The following is a 16,832-nucleotide window of genomic DNA, read 5'->3' on the forward strand; positions in this document are numbered from 1 at the left end:
ACTATTACTTCAGAAGAGATGGATGGTAATTGATGGATGGTATCCCCATGGACAGTAAGGAAGATGGTCAGGGAGGCCATACATAACCCAGGGATCATGGTCTAAGAATTGTAGAGATTAATTTCCGCTTGCGGTCACCAAGTCTCAAAAATAACCATAAAAGACCCATAAAATATCTCAATACCAAAACAAATTATTTATTTATTTCAGGTGGGTCATTGATATTTTGGAGATATTTTGCTCCCAGTGGTCCACAGCACTATTTCAGATCAACGGTGCAATTAATTCAACAAAGTACCAGAAAATTTTGGCAGAAAATCTTGGTCATAGGTAGATTGTCCAGCAGGACAATCTCCAAGCATACATAAAAATAACTAATAATAATAATGCATAATAATTTTGCCACCTATGGTTTTCAGAAAGAAAATAATTACTTCATAAAAATCATTTAAATAAAAAGTATTTAGTTTTCCTCTACATAACTTATAGATTCTTTTCTGTATTGTATTACTAAACAGCCCTTTTCTTAATTTTTATCAAGGGTGCCAATAATTCTGGAGCCCACTCCAGGAGCCCAGAGTGATCTTATTTAGAACATACTACAGAAAAAGTCTTCCATAGTTATTTTATTGTCTTAAATGCTGATCTTAATTTTACTGTCTTAAGGGCAACCGGATGTTGTCCTACAGTGAACATACATGGTAAGCAATTTACCAGATTGATATATCTTAACAGATATATCTTGGACCTAATACGAGTTTTAAATATATATATATTTTCAAATAAACTGGAGCAATTCTGGTTTGTACTTTTGTCTCAACTTGACATTTCTTGGTTGTTGAGACAACCTTGGAACAGCAACAGAGAGTGACTTTGCAGAACAATGGGTGAAAAGGTTGGGTGACTAATGAACACCATTGAGAGTAACTGAAGAACAGAATGGATAGAATCTCACTCAACTGTGGATGGTAAGGCTCCCAGTAAAAATGTATTTACTGTATGTTACTATGGATACAACCATGAAATCGTAGACTTGAGGATGGATATTTCATACGCAATGCATGTCAGATTATGTGTTAAATACAATTTCATATGTCATGCTGACACTTATAATGTGATCCACACATACATTGTTCAGTACATTGAATAATAAGCATACTGCTTAAATAATCAGACATAATAAACTGCTATAATATATGCATATAATTGCATGCATTACAGTGGCAAAAACCACAGTATTTGCAACATCAGACCACTCATTTATTATATTTAAAAAGTAAATACGTTTTTTATTGTTTCTTCCCAACTTTTTATTTTCATCCGTTTGATTCCCTTTGTATTCCAATTTCATCCAACACTTGCATTGCCTCTGATTATATTTTCCTTAAAACTCCTTTTTCTTTTTTCTTTCTTTGTTTTCCAAGAGTCAGAATGACTCTATATATTACTAAAACAAAGTAACAAGACACTTTTTTCTCACATCAAATATGTTTTATTTTTGAGTGGATTCAGATGCTTGTGACCTGGTATGCTTAGAAACATAATGGAGCCACAGCCACTCAAATTTGACGACAATATCAGCAGGAATTAGCATTCTGCGCCCCATTTTCTGAGCTATGTCTATGTGGGTTTATAATTTGATCAAGGCCATTAGGAGACCTGGGTCAAATTATATTATGGGTCTCATGAGGTGTAAAATACAATGGGCATAAGGTGGCAATAAGTCCAAACGCAAGTGCCATTGCTAGTTTCAGAGATACTCAGTGACTGTTTTCCCTCCAGCACCTTGACTATTAAAATAACAAAAGACCAAGTGCCGTTGGGTGGGTTGGTCTTGAATTTTGCCAAAGACCTGGCCTTAAGTCACGTTTCATTGCTATTTTAACAGCATAATATTAGGTGAGTAATATTCCAATACTGTGAAACTGTACACCATCCTGTCTGTTACAGTACACCTGCAGGGATCTCTAAATTACAATGGAAAAGATAATTGTTGCATATTTTTATCAAAAATATAAAAAATACAACATGTCACAGCGGATGGTCATAATATTGATCATAATAATATTAGACAGTCACAGTAATGACGAATAAAACTGGCCAATGGCCAATTTTGGTATGATGGCTATCTGATGGTACAAATATAGTGTGTGAGTTATTATTCAATGGAAAACTCATGAAAACACACTGTAGCCTAATAGAGAGTTTTATAGTGGGTGACTGAAAATTCCTGTGTGTTACAGTACATAAAATTCTCAAATGACAGGACTTTAAAAGTCCTGGTGAACTGCATGTCAGGTAAGCAGACACAATGGTTCATTTGACTGAATAAAGTACTGATCTTTGTCAATATTGTTTTTACTCAGACATTTAAATCACGGTAATGCATTGCAATGTTTTTCATATACCCATAATCCCTGGGATTGACCGTGCATGATGTTTTTTTTTACTGTAAATTTGGATACATTTTTAAAAATGTGATTCATTTAAATGTCACCATTATAATGTACATTTGTAACCCTATTCTTAGTTCATCACATTTTTTGTTTTTAAAAATTACAGTGACCAGATTTCCATACTTTAAGCTATTAAAACCCCAACAATTTCACCTGTTATTCCATAACTGAACAAAATGATTCAAAAGAAAACTAAAAGTATCAATCAAGAAAAAGGCATCAGAAACTAAAACAAATGTGTACCACTTCATACAATTCAGAAAGAATTCAGCTTACCTCAACACTGTAGTAGCCAATCCATACACGTCTCCTCTTTCCCTCCTTTTATTGGATCAAAGAATGGAAAAGTTCAGTGCATTGGGCACATGCTTCTCAGATACAGTACAAAAATAAAAAGGCCCAGGCCCAGAAGCGGCCCAAGAGTTTTTAGAGTGACAAATACAGGTAGACAAGCAAGGTATTGGCCAATGTGAACACAGGTTGTCAGTGTATTATAGTAATGACTGAGCATGTTTGATTTATATTTTCCAGGTGAATATTCTGCATAGAATGCCTAAATCCCATCAAAATCATGCAGCATTAAAAAATAATGGCCACACCGAAGTAGACCAGGAACCTCTTCACCATTGATGTCAAATGAATCCACATGATGAAACATGACGAATATGAACAGGAGGAGTGAACAGGAGAACAGAAGAACAGGAGTGAACAGGAGAACAGGAGGAGTAAACAGGAGAACAGGAGCTATGAACAGGAGGACAGGAGGAGTGAACAGGAGAACAGGAGGAGTGAACAGGAGAACAGGAGAACAGGAGTGAACAGGAGAGCAGGAGGAGTGAACAGGAGAGTAGGAGGAGTGAACAGGAAAACAAGAGGAGTAAACAGTAGAAGAGGAGAAGTGAACAGGAGAACAGGAGGAGTTGTTGGACTTGAGCAGATTCAACTTTGTTTTCAGAAATGGCAATCATGGTTCAACTTCTTTATTGAAATAACACATCTCTGTTTAAAGATCACGGCCTTCATCTCAGACATTGCAAGGCTTTGCTCATCTATACAAGTTCTCACTGAAATGGTAAGCACCCAAGTGTATGTGTGTGTGCGTGTGTGTGTGTGTGTGTGTGTGTGTGTGTGTGCATGTTGTGTGTGTGTTTGTGTGTGTGTGTGTGTGTGTATGTGTGTGTGCATGTGCATGTTGTGTGTGTGTGTTTGTGTGTGTGTGCGTGTGCTGCACGCGCAAGTGTGTGTGTGTGTGTGTGTGTGTGTGTGTGTGCCTGTTGGTGAGGTGGTACTTTTTGATTTGATCACAGTTGGTACTTGATTTAAGAAGTTTGAGAACCACTGCATTAGACTAACAGCATGTAATAACCTGGTGTCACATGTGAACAGTCAGAGCATTGCCTACATCACAACTTACAGAAATTACCCATGTGTGAGACCATTGTTTCGCTATGTAGAAAACTGCCAGACCTTCCTGTCAATTCGCGGATGGGGGTTTGGGGGAGTTTTAAGTTTGGTATCCTTCATCCAAAGGCCTTTGATTACTGGCCAATACCTGGAGTGTAATGGTTGTTCACCCACATCTTACTTACCTGGAGTGGGTGCTGTGTACAGCCATAGATGTGTTATTTTGGAGGGCAGGACCTATAAACACTGGCCAAGTGAAAGGTCTCCAGCATTTGAAGGCGTAATTATACCCGACCAGAATAATTACCTTTGTGAAGAAAATAATAAAACTGACACAATTTAAAAATAGGTTTGGGCATAATGTCTGCCAAAATGCATCACTTACGCCCCATTTAAGCCAGCTAATGATTGGACCCCTCTCTGGGGTGTTTTTTTGTGAAAACATGAAAAAAAAAAAACTTTGTCATGTTTATTATTATTAATATTTCAATTTCAATATTTCATTAAATATATTCAAGGGTGCTGAATGCTTTCTTGAAGCGCAGATGAGCCTTATTTCAAGTCAGTATAGAGGTACGTTTGCAGAATTAGGTGTTCATAGGCCTTTGTACTTTTGTCAGACACCACTAATACCCCCTTCTCACACAAAACCCAGAATATACACAGGATATTGAACCCAGGATCGCCCTGTGTTTGACCCATTCACTCCGCACAATGGTCACAGGAAAATCCCATGTCCTTGCCGTTCACACCAGGCCTAGGACATTCCCAGGTCTGCAGGAGGAAGGATACTGACCTTCAGCCAACGCCTGATCTAGTTGCTGCTTGTTGCATTTTGCATAATGCTTGTGAACTACAGAAAGATTCAATTAAATTGTATTTGTATAGCGCTTTTCACAGCAGACTCAAAGATGCTTTACACAGTAAAAGAAGGGAAATCTCAGCCCCAAGCCCAGAAATAGCAGATGAGGTAAATAACTTCCTTTGTAGGAGAAAACCCCTCAAACAGTGGCAAAAAATGTTGAGAGTAACTTGGCTAAAGGGGCCCATCTTCCACTAGCCTGTAGGTTAATAACAGTTCAGGTATTAAACTAGGAGGTGATCTAGATCTAAGCCCACATGGATGGAAGTACGGTATGCAGTTCAGTGGGTTGGGGGGATGAATCTGTAGCTCCAGGATGTGTTGAAGCCTGGGCAGGAGCAAGGAGAGGAGCAGGGCTGCAGCAGGCCACGGCCTTAAGGTCCGGTTGCAGTGGTCGAATGGACCAAGAGCTCGGAGGGGGCAGATGAAAAAGAAACAAAGAAGGCTGTTAGGCACTAGTAAAGTTATCAGGACGGAGTAAAATGTTCTCTTGCACAGAACAGGTAGAAACAGGTCTCCACCTGTCGCTAAGAGAATGTCTGTGGTCCTGACTGTGGTAGACCAATTCTCCAAGTTTGTGCACTTCATCGCCCTGCCCAAGCTCCCATCCTCGAAAGAAACTGCTGACCTCGGACTTCCCCTCCCGAGACCAATGGGCAGACAGAGCGTCTCAATCAGGAGTCGGAGAAGACGATCCCCTGCATGGTGGAGAAGTCGCCTTACTCCTGGATGGATTCCCTCCGTGGATTGAGTACACCCACAGCTCGCTACACGTCTCCTCTACTGGAGAGTCTCCAATCGCCAGCAGCCTGGGCTATCAGCCACTTCTGTTCCTGGAGGAGGAGAAGGACATGGAGGTACCTGCTGCCCAACTCCTTGTTCATCGTGCCCATCGGGCCTGGAAGAAGGCCCAAACTAGTCTATTACACGAAGAAGTTTGCTGACCACTGGAGTCTGTGGTTTTCACACATCATCAGTTAATGATGTGTGAAAAATACTTTGGTGAAAAATAAACAAAGATTTATTAATAACCCTTGAAGTTTTCAAATCATCCTGCCACTCACATGAGAAGCGTGTTGCTATAAATACACAAAATCCCAGTGTTTCAACATTCTCCTCATTAGTTTGTGTCCCCAGTCTCACCTGCATCAAGACAGGGGAAAAAGAACAAGACACAAGTGATGCATGAGTGGTAGATTATGGTACTCCTGCAGAGTAGTACTAGCTGGTTAAGGTATTGCCTGAGACAGTGCTGTTGTATGAGACAGTGCTGTTGTATGAGTGTTACGACCCAGTCTAGTGTAGAATGGGGTGGGGGGGAGGAAACGAACACTGCAGACCGATGAATAACTCCACTCCTGTCTGCCTAAACAAATCTATATAACCTTCAACTAGTCTTCGAAGCTTTACCAGGCTCCTCCCAGGATCCTCTTAAAAAAAAGGAAAAATAATAAAGAAAAGTAACAAACAGTGTCCCGTTGGATGGGTGTAATCTAGCTGGAGACACTCTAACATTACAGGAGTCACTATGTGGCGAGCAGAGGGGCAAATCAAAGTCACAGTCAGGGTGGGCAAATAGGGTTGAGCACGATTGAGGCACTGGAGCAAACATATCAAAAAGGGCTGGGCAGGAATCAGAGTCGTAAGAGATGCAAGGGTCAAAATCCAATCAACAAACAGTTCAAAACGGGTTAGGCAAGAATCAAGTCGAAAACAAACGAGGCAATGGTCATACATGGCATCCAAACAGTAAACAAAGCAAAAGGGGTAGGCGAGAGTCGCAGGTCAAACAAAAATATGGTAACACACAAGCCAAAGTCAAACGCAAAAAGGGTTGCATACCCCGATGGGTAGGACTGGCGGCCTTTTTCAAACGAACGAACTGGAAATTGCCAATCTAAGGTCATAACAATGAGACAGTGCTGTTGTACGAGACAGTGTTGTTGTACAAGACAGTGCTGTTGTATGAGACAGTACTGTTGTACGAGACAGTGTTGTTGTACAAGACAGTACTGTTGTATGAGACAGTGCTCTTGTACGAGAGAGTATTGTTGTATGAGATAGTGCTGTCGTATGAGACAGTACTGTTGTATGAGACTGTGATGTTCTGAGCATTTATGCTTTGTGTCCTGCTGACAACAGTCAAGTACTATCAGAGCACAAGGAAACTGAGCTGCCTACTGTTGCTAAGCTACAGATGAGAGTTCCGTCATTTTGGCCATACCCGCGGTTCTGTTGCTGAGGTGGAGCCAGCCAAGTGATGTGTTTAATCTTGCTTGCACAAAGGGTTTAAGAATAATACCCGTAAAGCAATGTGTTAACACAGGTACATGGAGGATTGGGATTGCAGGGACAGAGCACACTCAGTTTTAATTGTTGTTTTATTTATTTAATTACTGGCAAGAATGAAGAATCTGTGAACCTTGTTTCAGAAAGCCTGTGTAAACCACCACCCACAGAGGTCTTTCAGCGATTAAAACTCTAAACACTTACAGAAGCTGACTCTGTCTTTCTATCTCTCTCTCACATACACACATACACACACACACACACACATACACACACATGCATGTGCGTACAAACACTTACCGCTCCAACACGGTTAAAACCTGCAGTAAACTGATCTGAAGTGGTAGTCTGCTTCACCATATATTTCTAATAAGTGAATAGACATCACCACTTCAATGATAGTCTTTCTCTGAGTTCAGTGTTGATATCACATTGAGCTGTTGGTCACTAGACTGTCATCAGCATTATAATCAGCAGAACATCTAATCATATAATTGTGACCTTAATGGCTTAGAAAGTATTAAGTTATCTATATCAGATCAGAGAATGGAAACAAACAGTGTTTACAAACAGGTCAGTCATGGAAAGGATTTGTTTTGAGAATTAACGTAAACTCACCAAACAGAACACGGGGAAGCGGCCATTTCACCAGAAGTTAACACCCATTCAATGCTAGTTTTTCTCCTGAGGAATGTGGTTTATGACTGATTATTGACTATCTCAGACAATAAAACACTTTGATTGATGTGGACCAATAATTATAGAGAGAAAAAACAAATAACTGCACAAAGTCCCTGCGTTCGAATGTGTTAGCTCACGATGGTCCAAACACCGCTGTAGAGGCCTGCCCAGTTTGTAGTCTCTCATTAGCAACAGCTTCCCCACCACAATGTCACAGTGGAACACTAATACTATGTCACTGTATGCTGAAATTGACTGCGTATGTGACTCATACAAAGTTTTTATGAAAATGGAAGGAATTTTTACACACACACAATAAGCTCTTAATTGGATAATGTATGTGACTCACGCCTTTGTCCTGAGACACAGGCTCTCACACGACTCAACCACATCTCTGAACTGAAACCGAAGTAGTCACTCCCTCATTAAACAAATTAAACAAATCTAGATTCATCAGCTTGCATGGCAAGATTTAAAGCTAGATATTGCCATCAGGCTGTATTTTCTCACTAACTAAAGCAACACTGCTTTTCCAATATTTATGTCTGGCTTTGATACACTATCAGGAAAAAAAAAAGGTTCCAAAAATAAGCCTGAGATATGGTTCCATAAAATAACTGTATCTAGTTAAAGAGTTTGTTGCGGGCAAAATGGTTCTTTTTCAGGGAGCTTTGACACCTCATACCTATGATAGAGGGTTCCATAAAGAACGAAAACAAGTTCCTCTATGGAAAAAAGCCAAAGAGCCTTTTTCTGAGAGTGTAGGTCTTTGAAGTCATGTCTTTATTCATTTTGGGTTTGTTAGCATTTTTGAGACTTCCGGATCAAAAAAATAAATGGTCAGCAGGAGAAATGAATGGCATTTTCCTTTAAGATAAAATAAACTATGACATGTGGACATTTGTTTCTCACCATCATTGTCTGGAGGTATTCCTGTGTGTGCTTTTAAGGCCCCAAGTCCTGCCCCCCCTACCCTCCTACCCCCCTCTCCTCAGAGCACCACTCTATTAAAGAATTCTGGGTAGAACCCTGAAATTGTACTTTGTGAGGCTGTTGTTTCTGACTGTAATAAAGACAAATGTCAGATAAAGGTATCCTTCATGAAACATCTCTTCAGATTGATGACACAGCCTCTGGCTCCATTTGCAGAGGATTTCCTGAAATCCATGTTTTTATGAAATCAATCTTTTTTTTAACTATATGAATAAAATCCTGTTAAGGATATAGGTATTAAAGGTAACCATGTTTGCACATGCAGTGGCTGTGTGTGTCTGTGTGTGTGTACCATAGACTGTATTAAAATATGAACCAAATGCCTGTTATGTCACCCGCTTACTATCCACGGGCTTGTGATAGCATTTTGAAGCCCAGGAAGTCAAGTTTACCAGCACTGCCATGTTGTGCAGTTTGGAGCTAGAGACTGCACAGTAGGGAATGGATGTCACTCCTCCACTAAGCGTGTGAGAGAGAGAGACTGTCCCTGATTCGTCCACAAAGTATTGCTGTATTGTCCTAATAACACAAAAAAAATCGGCAAATGGAGAGACATTAGATGTGGCGACTACATACATTTTCTTGAAGAAAAATGATTGACTGTATTTTGACCACAATTGTCTAAATTACCTATTCTGGAGCCAACCGCAGTGGCACTAATGAGCACCATCTCTCCGAACGACCAGGAATTGAGCTTTAATAAAGGTTTTGGACGCTTGGTGTGTGCGTGTGCGTGTGCTTGCCTGTGTGTGCATGCAAGCAAATGTATATGACTGAATGTGTCAGGGATCGGGCAGAGGGGACCAGGCATAACGTGAAAAGGGCAGGCTTTAATGCGAGAGGGCAGATCCAAAACCTAATCCACAAACAGGTAATGGTCGAAATCCAGGCAGATACGTATATACGGGGCAGGCAGACCAACAGAAAATACAGGCAGTATGAGTGACTGAGTGTGTCAGAGTGCAGTATGAGTGACTGAGCGTGTCAGTGTATGAGTGACTGAGTGTGTCAGTGTATGAGTGACTGAGTGTGTCAGTGTATGAGTGATTGAGCGTGTCAGTGTATGAGTGACTGAGTGTGTCAAAGTATGAGTGACTGAGTGTGTCAGAGTATGAGTGACTGAGTGTGTCAGAGTGCAGTATGAGTGACTGAGTGTGTCAGAGTATGAGTGACTGAGTGTGTCAGTGTATGAGTGACTGAGTGTGTCAGAGTGCAGTATGAGTGACTGAGTGTGTCAGTGTATGAGTGACTGAGTGTGTCAGAGTGCAGTATGAGTGACTGAGTGTGTCAGTGTATGAGTGACTGAGTATGTTAGTGTATGAGTGACTGAGCGTGTCAGTGTATGAGTGACTGAGCGTGTCAGTGTATGAGTGACTGAGTGTGTCAGTGTACGAGTGACTGAGTATGTTAGTGTATGAGTGACTGAGCGTGTCAGTATATGAGTGACTGATTGTGTCAAAGTATGAGTGACTGAGTGTGTCAGAGTATGAGTGACTGAGTGTGTCAGAGTGCAGTATGAGTGACTGAGTGTGTCAGAGTATGAGTGACTGAGTGTGTCAGTGTATGAGTGACTGAGTGTGTCAGAGTGCAATATGAGTGACTGAGTGTGTCAGTGTATGAGTGACTGAGTGTGTCAGAGTGCAGTATGAGTGACTGAGTGTGTCAGTGTATGAGTGACTGAGTATGTTAGTGTATGAGTGACTGAGCGTGTCAGTGTATGAGTGACTGAGCGTGTCAGTGTATGAGTGATTGAGCGTGTCAGTGCAGTATGAGTGACTGAGCCTGTCAGTGTATGAGTGACTGAGTGTGTCAGAGTGCAGTATGAGTGACTGATTGTGTCAGTGTACGAGTGACTGAGTGTGTCAGTGTATGAGTGACTGAGCGTGTTAGTATATGAGTGACTGAGTGTGTCAGTGTATGAGTGACTGAGTGTGTCAGAGTATGAGTGACTGAGTGTGTCAGTGTATGAGTGACTGAGTGTGTCAGAGTGCAGGATGAGTAATTGAGCGTGTCAGTGTATGAGTGACTAAGTGTGTCAGTGTATGAGTGACTGAGCATGTCAGTGTACGAGTGATTGAGCGTGTCAGTGCGGTATGAGTGACTGAGTGTGTCAGAGTGCAGTATGAGTAATTGAGCGTGTCAGTGTATGAGTGACTGAGTGTGTCAGAGTGCAGGATGAGTATTTGAGCGTGTCAGTGTATGAGTGACTAAGTGTGTCAGTGTATGAGTGACTGAGCATGTCAGTGTACGAGTGATTGAGCGTGTCAGTGCGGTATGAGTGACTGAGTGTGTCAGAGTGCAGTATGAGTGACTGAGTGTGTCAGTGTATGAGTGACTGAGTGTGTCAGTGTATGAGTGACTGAGTGTGTCAGAGTATGAGTGACTGAGTGTGTCAGTGTATGAGTGACTGAGTGTGTCAGTGTATGAGTGACTGAGTGTGTCAGAGTGCAGTATGAGTGACTGAGTGTGTCAGTGTATGAGTGACTGAGTGTGTCAGTGTATGAGTGACTGAGTGTGTCAGTGTACGAGTGACTGAGTGTGTTAGTGTATGAGTGACTGAGTGTGTCAGTGTACGAGTGACTGAGTGTGTCAGTGTATGAGTGACTGAGCGTGTCAGTGTATGAGTGACTGAGTGTGTCAGTGTACGAGTGACTGAGTGTGTCAGTGTACGAGTGATTGAGCGTGTCAGTGTATGAGTGACTAAGTGTGTCAGTGTATGAGTGACTGAGCATGTCAGTGTACGAGTGATTGAGTGTGTCAGTGTATGAGTGACTGAGTGTGTCAGAGTGCAGTATGAGTGACTGAGCCTGTCAGTGTATGAGTGACTGAGTGTGTCAGAGTGCAGTATGAGTGACTGAGTGTGTCAGAGTATGAGTGACTGAGTGTGTCAGTGTATGAGTGACTGAGTGTGTCAGTGTATGAGTGACTGAGTGTGTCAGAGTGCAATATGAGTGACTGAGTGTGTCAGAGTATGAGTGACTGAGTGTGTCAGTGTATGAGTGACTGAGTGTGTCAGTGTATGAGTGACTGAGTGTGTCAGTGTATGAGTGACTGAGTGTGTCAGAGTGCAATATGAGTGACTGAGTGTGTCAGAGTATGAGTGACTGAGTGTGTCAGTGTATGAGTGACTGAGTGTGTCAGTGTATGAGTGACTGAGTGTGTCAGTGTACGAGTGACTGAGTGTGTCAGTGTATGAGTGACTGAGCGTGTCAGTGTATGAGTGACTGAGTGTGTCAGAGTGCAATATGAGTGACTGAGTGTGTCAGAGTATGAGTGACTGAGTGTGTCAGAGTATGAGTGACTGAGTGTGTCAGTGTATGAGTGACTGAGTGTGTCAGTGTATGAGTGACTGAGTGTGTCAGAGTGCAATATGAGTGACTGAGTGTGTCAGAGTATGAGTGACTGAGTGTGTCAGTGTATGAGTGACTGAGTGTGTCAGTGTATGAGTGACTGAGTGTGTCAGTGTACGAGTGACTGAGTGTGTCAGTGTATGAGTGACTGAGCGTGTCAGTGTATGAGTGACTGAGTGTGTCAGAGTGCAGTATGAGTAATTGAGCGTATCAGTGTATGAGTGACTGAGTGTGTCAGTGTATGAGTGACTGAGTGTGTCAGTGTATGAGTGACTGAGTGTGTCAGAGTGCAATATGAGTGACTGAGTGTGTCAGAGTATGAGTGACTGAGTGTGTCAGAGTATGAGTGACTGAGTGTGTCAGTGTATGAGTGACTGAGTGTGTCAGTGTATGAGTGACTGAGTGTGTCAGAGTGCAATATGAGTGACTGAGTGTGTCAGAGTATGAGTGACTGAGTGTGTCAGTGTATGAGTGACTGAGTGTGTCAGTGTATGAGTGACTGAGTGTGTCAGTGTACGAGTGACTGAGTGTGTCAGTGTATGAGTGACTGAGTATGTTAGTGTATGAGTGACTGAGCGTGTCAGTGTATGAGTGACTGAGCGTGTCAGTGTATGAGTGATTGAGCGTGTCAGTGCAGTATGAGTGACTGAGCCTGTCAGTGTATGAGTGACTGAGTGTGTCAGAGTGCAGTATGAGTGACTGATTGTGTCAGTGTACGAGTGACTGAGTGTGTCAGTGTATGAGTGACTGAGCGTGTTAGTATATGAGTGACTGAGTGTGTCAGTGTATGAGTGACTGAGTGTGTCAGAGTATGAGTGACTGAGTGTGTCAGTGTATGAGTGACTGAGTGTGTCAGAGTGCAGGATGAGTAATTGAGCGTGTCAGTGTATGAGTGACTAAGTGTGTCAGTGTATGAGTGACTGAGCATGTCAGTGTACGAGTGATTGAGCGTGTCAGTGCGGTATGAGTGACTGAGTGTGTCAGAGTGCAGTATGAGTAATTGAGCGTGTCAGTGTATGAGTGACTGAGTGTGTCAGAGTGCAGGATGAGTATTTGAGCGTGTCAGTGTATGAGTGACTAAGTGTGTCAGTGTATGAGTGACTGAGCATGTCAGTGTACGAGTGATTGAGCGTGTCAGTGCGGTATGAGTGACTGAGTGTGTCAGAGTGCAGTATGAGTGACTGAGTGTGTCAGTGTATGAGTGACTGAGTGTGTCAGTGTATGAGTGACTGAGTGTGTCAGAGTATGAGTGACTGAGTGTGTCAGTGTATGAGTGACTGAGTGTGTCAGTGTATGAGTGACTGAGTGTGTCAGAGTGCAGTATGAGTGACTGAGTGTGTCAGTGTATGAGTGACTGAGTGTGTCAGTGTATGAGTGACTGAGTGTGTCAGTGTACGAGTGACTGAGTGTGTTAGTGTATGAGTGACTGAGTGTGTCAGTGTACGAGTGACTGAGTGTGTCAGTGTATGAGTGACTGAGCGTGTCAGTGTATGAGTGACTGAGTGTGTCAGTGTACGAGTGACTGAGTGTGTCAGTGTACGAGTGATTGAGCGTGTCAGTGTATGAGTGACTAAGTGTGTCAGTGTATGAGTGACTGAGCATGTCAGTGTACGAGTGATTGAGTGTGTCAGTGTATGAGTGACTGAGTGTGTCAGAGTGCAGTATGAGTGACTGAGCCTGTCAGTGTATGAGTGACTGAGTGTGTCAGAGTGCAGTATGAGTGACTGAGTGTGTCAGAGTATGAGTGACTGAGTGTGTCAGTGTATGAGTGACTGAGTGTGTCAGTGTATGAGTGACTGAGTGTGTCAGAGTGCAATATGAGTGACTGAGTGTGTCAGAGTATGAGTGACTGAGTGTGTCAGTGTATGAGTGACTGAGTGTGTCAGTGTATGAGTGACTGAGTGTGTCAGTGTATGAGTGACTGAGTGTGTCAGAGTGCAATATGAGTGACTGAGTGTGTCAGAGTATGAGTGACTGAGTGTGTCAGTGTATGAGTGACTGAGTGTGTCAGTGTATGAGTGACTGAGTGTGTCAGTGTACGAGTGACTGAGTGTGTCAGTGTATGAGTGACTGAGCGTGTCAGTGTATGAGTGACTGAGTGTGTCAGAGTGCAATATGAGTGACTGAGTGTGTCAGAGTATGAGTGACTGAGTGTGTCAGAGTATGAGTGACTGAGTGTGTCAGTGTATGAGTGACTGAGTGTGTCAGTGTATGAGTGACTGAGTGTGTCAGAGTGCAATATGAGTGACTGAGTGTGTCAGAGTATGAGTGACTGAGTGTGTCAGTGTATGAGTGACTGAGTGTGTCAGTGTATGAGTGACTGAGTGTGTCAGTGTACGAGTGACTGAGTGTGTCAGTGTATGAGTGACTGAGCGTGTCAGTGTATGAGTGACTGAGTGTGTCAGAGTGCAGTATGAGTAATTGAGCGTATCAGTGTATGAGTGACTGAGTGTGTCAGTGTATGAGTGACTGAGTGTGTCAGTGTATGAGTGACTGAGTGTGTCAGAGTGCAATATGAGTGACTGAGTGTGTCAGAGTATGAGTGACTGAGTGTGTCAGAGTATGAGTGACTGAGTGTGTCAGTGTATGAGTGACTGAGTGTGTCAGTGTATGAGTGACTGAGTGTGTCAGAGTGCAATATGAGTGACTGAGTGTGTCAGAGTATGAGTGACTGAGTGTGTCAGTGTATGAGTGACTGAGTGTGTCAGTGTATGAGTGACTGAGTGTGTCAGTGTACGAGTGACTGAGTGTGTCAGTGTATGAGTGACTGAGCGTGTCAGTGTATGAGTGACTGAGTGTGTCAGAGTGCAGTATGAGTAATTGAGCGTATCAGTGTATGAGTGACTGAGTGTGTCAGTGTATGAGTGACTGAGTGTGTCAGAGTGCAGTATGAGTAATTGAGCGTGTCAGTGTATGAGTGACTGAGCCTGTCAGTGTATGAGTGACTGAGTGTGTCAGTGTATGAGTGACTGAGTGTGTCAGTGTATGAGTGACTGAGTGTGTCAGAGTGCAGTATGAGTGACTGAGTGTGTCAGAGTAAGAGTGACTGAGTGTGTCAGTGTATGAGTGACTGAGTGTGTCAGTGTATGAGTGACTGAGTGTGTCAGTGTACGAGTGACTGAGTGTGTTAGTGTACGAGTGACTGAGTGTGTCAGTGTACGAGTGACTGAGTGTGTCAGTGTATGAGTGACTGAGCGTGTCAGTGTATGAGTGACTGAGTGTGTCAGAGTGCAGTATGAGTAATTGAGCGTGTCAGTGTATGAGTGACTGAGTGTGTCAGGGTATGAGTGACTGAGTGTGTCAGTGTATGAGTGACTGAGTGTGTCAGAGTGCAATATGAGTGACTGAGTGTGTCAGAGTGCAATATGAGTGACTGAGTGTGTCAGTGTACGAGTGACTGAGTGTGTCAGTGTATGAGTGACTGAGCGTGTCAGTGTATGAGTGACTGAGTGTGTCAGAGTGCAGTATGAGTAATTGAGCGTGTCAGTGTATGAGTGACTGAGTGTGTCAGTGTATGAGTGACTGAGTGTGTCAGAGTATGAGTGACTGAGTGTGTCGGAGTGCAGTTTGAGTGACTGAATGTCCTTCCCCTCCCTATCTCCCTGTGCCTATGTTCTTGCTCTCCTTTCTTTCACTTTCTCTCTTTCCCTCCCTCATCTTCTCTCCTACCTGTACTGCCTCTCCTCTTGTTATGGCCCTCCTCCTCTTTTTCTGTCTACTTGTGTAGTCACAGCTTCTCTTTGCGAAACACCATACAATCTGTGTGTGGATGTTTGTTTACAAAGCCATCTGTATCACTGATTCTTTTGAGCCAATTGTACTTTTAATGTACTGTGTTATATAAAATTGAGAAAAAAGGTAATTAATCGAATATAAGACATGATGTGGAATCAGATTTTGTACAGAAAAAAATACAATAACTTTTTCCCAAATGAAGAAAAGTGGGGCTGAAATTCTTATATTCAATTCTTCTGTGCTTTGTTCTATCTACCAAACAATCCCACATGGCTGAGGTATAAGTAATGTTTTGTCTTTAATGTGAACTTGAAATTTTGAACAGTTCCAATAGCTTTCCTCTGGCCAAACTTGAGGCTATTTCGCCCCCTAGTGACAACAATTGGATATGCTTTGCAGCTCCAGTATTGAGATCAACATTGAAATAGCTTTAGGGCTCAATCTCAATTGAGTGTGCAGAGCAGTTTGATAAAACTCGGCCTCCTTGTAAACTCTGCTATCAAATGAACATTTTAAAAGTCCACAGTCTGTGCTCTAAATTCCTAAAATGTCAATGACTACATACATTTAATTAGCAATTTATTATGTAGACCTGTACTATTAAAAAGAAATATAACTTCATTTCTGGAATACTGATTTCAGAACAATATTCTTTTACTTATTATGAGTCATTTATTTGACTTTACAGTGTGATTCCTGTAACACCTAAGCATATTGCTGTGGAATTTGATGCTACCTATCTATTTTGTTTTGGAATATTTCTGGACCTGACCCTCAACATTTACCTTCCATTTCTGCAGTTTAAATAACATATGCCTTATTACATCACGTATCATTTGGCTGACTTACAGTTGATTAGACTAAGCAGGAGACAATCCTCCTGGAGCAATGCAGGGTTAAGGGCCTTGCTCAAGGGTCCAACTGCTGTGGATCTTATTGTGGCTACAGCATGGATCGAACCACTGACCTTGCGGGTCCCAGTCATGTACCTTAACCACTATGCTACAGGCCTCTACATCCTTATACCAGAGTGATATCAACTCTATTTCATGTGTTACTTCT

The sequence above is a fragment of the Conger conger genome, chromosome 12 (genome assembly GCF_963514075.1).
Source record: "Conger conger chromosome 12, fConCon1.1, whole genome shotgun sequence".
Classification (NCBI taxonomy): domain Eukaryota; kingdom Metazoa; phylum Chordata; class Actinopteri; order Anguilliformes; family Congridae; genus Conger; species Conger conger.